Consider the following 5,314-nt stretch of genomic DNA (forward strand, 5'->3'; position numbering starts at 1 on the left):
TGGACTTGAGCAATCCTCTTGCCTCAGCCTCCCAAGTAGCTGAGACTACAGGTGTGGGCCACAATGCCCAACTAATTATTTTCTATTTTTGGTGGAGACAGGATCCCACTCTTGCTCAGGCTGGTTTCAAACTCCTGAGCTCAGGCAATCCACCCACTTAAGCCTCCCAGAATGCTAGGATTACAGGCGTGAGCCACAGAGCCTGGCCAAGGTAACATTATTTCAAAATCCAATATTATTTCACAATAAAAATAAAATTATGAGAGACAGAAAGAGTAGGCATGGGGCAATTAATATATTCTCCCTCTCTTCCTAAAATATTTTCTTCAAGGAAAAATTAAGCCAATTAATCAGGCCAGAAGAGTTTCTCGCGTCTACCACCCCATATTGAAATGAGAACTCTGTCTCTTCCCAAAATTGCAGCATCGGATGAGACTGGTAGGTAACTGAATAACAACCTTTGGGTTTTTCTTTTCTTTTCATAAAACTGTCATGCTGCACACATCTCCGCGATGTGTCTGTATTCTCTCTATCAAAAGCAGCTCTATAAAATCGAAATAGAATGTAAAAGATGACCTCCAGCGAGAATCTGAGTTTTGGCTATCAAAGAGGCGGCCGGGCTCGCGTGCAGTTGCACCCAGCCCGTGGCTCCGACTCCCGGAGAGCTCTGCAGACCGCAATGCAGCAAAGGGTCGCCCTCAAAGGAAAGGGGGCGGGGAGGCAGCGAGAGCGAGGCTGCAATTGCCTCGTGTGCACTGAGCCTGAGCCTTTTATATTTTGACTGAATATGAAGAATCATGGCCTTGTTTTAAAGATTTAAGAAAAAGAAGACAGTTTAAAACCAAATGCCTGCTCTACTCCCGGGCTGTTCTATTGGCAGGCTGTAATTTGTCCAGGGCAGGTAATGGGAACGCAGGGAGGTTTGTGTAATCCACGGGCTGTTTATCAGCTGCGTAAAGCCCAAAGATACAGGTGGCAGCAAATCTCTCTGTCTGGGGGGTGGGGGGTGGGAATCTTCCAAGTCTGAAAAAAGAAGAAAGAAATTTCCACCATTTTAATATAAACTCCAGTTCTGTTTCCTTTCTTTATAGGTAATTCTGAAGCAAAAAGAAGAGGATCGTGAAGGAAAGGAAAGAATCTATGGGGCAATAGCTATTTTCAAATCATACGTGTAACGGGAACGTATGTTTCTCAGAAAGCGAATATTTCTGCTCAGGTACTGACGTATCTTAGTCCATAATTTGGAGGCAAATACCACAAATGACAGCTCTGGAAAAAAATCACTCCTTTGATACTAGGGTGGCAAAAACCAGAAACCTACAGGGGGAAAAAAAGCTATTTACAATCACTGCAGACAGTAATTTGATGTGTTTGTTTTTTTCTTATTATTCTGAGCTTCTCTGGAAGAATCAGGTTCTCAGTAAAACATCCTTATCTGAAGGTATTAAACAAGCATTCGCTAGTTTTGTAGCGAGGAATAACATACACAGATACAAACACGATAGGCTCCTTAAGAAGCATGTAAAGCCGAATGAAAATTGGTTCTTTATTCACAGATATCAGTATTTGCTTCTGAGTTTCCATTTTCTAGCCGGTGTGTTTTACCCTGAGATATGATCTTGCTTCGTCTTTTCAATGTTAGTATGTCAGTCTTCGAGTGAGCCAACAACAATAAATATAGGGCTTATTCAGTAATAAACAGACGGTACATGCACAGACTACAAAAATACCATGTAAATACATCCCAGAATACAGTGGCACTAAATTTCCATTTCAGCATATCTGGCAACCCACACCGCATCACACTGAAGAGACTGGAGTGAAACAGCCTCTCGGACCAGGGTTTCCCTGTGTGGTCTCCATCCTGATGAGCATTTGCACGGTTTAAATGAAAAGAGGAAAACACGTAAATCATAAGCCTTTTCTCTATTTAAATGTCCCTCACTGCTCTATGCTCTCCAGAACCTCAGGTGAGCTTCAGATGTATTCTCCCACCAGCAGCCAACCACACAAAGAGGGTTTTTTGTGGGGGGGGGGGTTGAGACAAAATCTCACTATGTCTCCCTCGATAGAGTGCTGGGGCATCACAGCTCACAGTAACCTCCAACTCTTGGGCTCAAGCGATTCTCTTCCCTCAGCCTCCCATGTAGCTGGGCTACAGGCGCCCGCCACAACACCTGGTTATGTTTTGTTGCAGTTGTCATTGTTGTTTAGCAGGCCTAGGCTGGGTTCCATCCCGCCAGCCTCAGTGTATGTGGCTAGTGCTATAATCACTATGCTACAGGCACCGAGCCCACACAAAGGACTTTTAATTTTTTATTTTTTTGTAGAATACTTGCTCTGTGGATTCATAGTGACCAGTTTTACTAAGATTTTAAAGGTACGGGGGTGCTTCTCCTTCATAAGGTCCTTTTCAGGGTTCAATGCAGCAACCCCCATAAAGAACATCACACAGCACTTGGCACCTGGCAAGGGCAATCTACATACGTGTGATGGCAGATGGGACTAGAGATGGAGGAGATGGAGGCAGTGGACAAACCTGAGTGCATTTCAGTTTGGGTCTGTAAGAGCATCCGATGGTGTGAGTTCCCTTTTCTTTGCCCAGCAAGGCCTGCAATAGGTTTTCTAGCCCTCAACCCAGGGCACAACTGCAGACAGTATAGTTATTCTCATGACATGGAGCAGGACAGGACCCAGAGACAGAGAGAAAGTGTGGGATGACCAGGGGAGCTGAGACAAGCACTCCACAGGGAGAGTTTCACATGCGCTTCCTGGACCAACCCGTGCAGATGAATCAGAGAGCCACCCTGTCCCTCAGTCCCAGGGAGTCAAGGAACTCTGCCCAGGGGACAGAGCCAGAGCTGGTTCCTGCTCCAACTGCTGCCTCTCTGCTACCTGGAGAAAGAAATCAGTCTCTGTGGGAAGCACAGTCCTGATAGCCTCCCAGGTCTGCGTCAGGAACCATCAATCTCTCATATTTATACCTACTTTTCACCAAAACTGCTGCTGCATAACATAATCTGTGGATATACAGTCCTTCTTGTTCACGAAGAATGGATCAAGTGTCAGTTTCGGTCCCTGTCACTGCTGAGGGCACCCCTGTGAAATGTTCGGTTTCTAAGACCGATTCTCTGAAATGAGAGTTGTTTTCTTTCAGGCTGGGCCACCACTGACTGGTGGCAATCGTCTGTTACTTTATGCAGACTTTTGCAAGCACAGATTCTCATTCAAAGGAATCAAACTTTTGTTAAGCACGTCCCACATGCCAAGCCTGTGCCAGGTGCTGGGGACCAGAAGATGAGTGGCCGGTCCTCAAGGTCAAGGATCAGCAGTTTAGTGGGGAACCCAAACACAACCCCATTAACGTGACATGGGAGTGCTAAGATGAGGATATGAACAAACTGGAAATACAAAGCTGGATATAATTAATTTCTGCCATTTTCCGTCTGAGGCGGTGCATAAAATCCCCGAAGAATTTGTTGCAAAATACAATAAAAATTAGACAGCCTTCGATTACCTACTTCCTTCTGGCATTTTGTTCTTACCCTTTAACCTCATGGCAATTGTCTCCAGTCCCTGCACTATATTATTAATGGAAATGTTTCCCCCTCATTATCCAGCAACATTGTTACATAGACATTTCTGTTCTGGAAGATGCTGGAGAATTTCTTTAGCTGATAAAATAATTAACCTTTGAGACTAATGTGGCCACTTACCGGGGATTCTGACTACAGTACTAAGAAAATACAGAGCATCTGCTCTGCATGTATACAGAGGACTGCCTAGCAAAGAACTATTTATAAGAATAAAATTTTATTATAGTTAACGGATTAAAGAAATGATAATCCATATAATCACACCTCTATAACAGTCAAATCTCAATTTTGGAGGCTCCCAAAGACAGAAATTTTACCCCCAAAAAATCACTGAGGCCCAAGGTCAGCACCACAGGAACAGAAAAGGCAGCCATCTAATGATGTGAGGATTATGGAAGAACTACCTGCCCAAAAAGTCTTTTCCTCAAGGCCAGGCTATTTGGTTACTAATGGAAATGTGAAGACAATCCCCTCCTTCCATATTCCACCTGAGGAAGAAATGGATCAAATTTCTCGTAGTATAGACAGATTGGTGATTCATACTCTGAGTTTCTTGGAAAGATGACCTGCTTTCATCTTATTACTCTCCAAAACCTGAAGAGTAGAATCCAATGGCTTTACCCACACAGTCAAGGCCCCCTACAATCAAGTGTCCACCCTCATTTGCTGACTCTTATCCTTCCCACCTTCCCCGTAACAAAGCCTTTGTCCCACCCAGACTAGCATAATCATGGTCCTTACTTCACACTTTCTTCTTTCCCTCCAAGTGGGGATAGCAGAAGCAGAAGTTCCGGTGGACAATCGATTCTTCCAAAGAATCAGCTCCTTAACTTGAGAGACGTCTCCACGTCATTACAGTGAGTTTGAGAGGCTCCAATTATATTGTCGATAATCAAATTAGCAACTCAACCAATGCGTGATCTCAGAAATAAACATCTAGAAATAGACCCCTGACACCAGGTACTGAGCTGAAACAGTGACGAGCCCACCTGTGCCCTCAAAAGCATCAGAGATTGTAGCAGGCTTCAACCTAAAAATGGCTCATTTTAACCACAGAGCCAGTTAAAAAAATCTTTATTACCAAATGACAGAAGAGGGCATGATCACAATGATAATAGCTGGCACTTGCAGTGTACTGGGCACTATTCTAGATGCTTTCCATGTACGGATCCACTGAACCCTCATGGGAGCCTCTGAGATAAGTAATGGTTATTATGCCCACATAATAGGCAAGTAAATAAGGTTGGAGTCTGAGTAACTTACTCAAATTCACATAATGCCTTAAGTGGCAGAACCAGAATTTGACCTCAGGCTAATTCTGGAATTAGAGTTAACTCAGTTCATGCACTTAACTCAGTTGCCAGGTAAGGAAATGCCAGACTATAGGTACAACCATGTAGTGTGATATGAAGTTGGATCTTCATGCCCCAGGTCTTCCTGGGTAATAAAACATTTGATAATTATAAGTCAAGAAAAGGCATATGCTTTTTATCTGCTATAATTGCTGACTTATTTGCTTTATCTAGCCAAAAGGCAAAAGAACAAAAAACCTTCCTGCCAAATATATCTTAAGAGGAAAAAGCAATACTTTGTTGAATCATGGTAAAGTTCGAAGAATGGAATCAAAATTTTGTCCAAAAATCTGGATGAAGGATAAACATTTGACCCAGGAGTTTTGCTGTGAATTTAACCCATTTGGTGAATGTCTTAATCTAAAA

This window comes from Otolemur garnettii, unplaced genomic scaffold (genome assembly GCF_000181295.1).
Source record: "Otolemur garnettii isolate 467f Iridium unplaced genomic scaffold, OtoGar3 scaffold00002, whole genome shotgun sequence".
Classification (NCBI taxonomy): domain Eukaryota; kingdom Metazoa; phylum Chordata; class Mammalia; order Primates; family Galagidae; genus Otolemur; species Otolemur garnettii.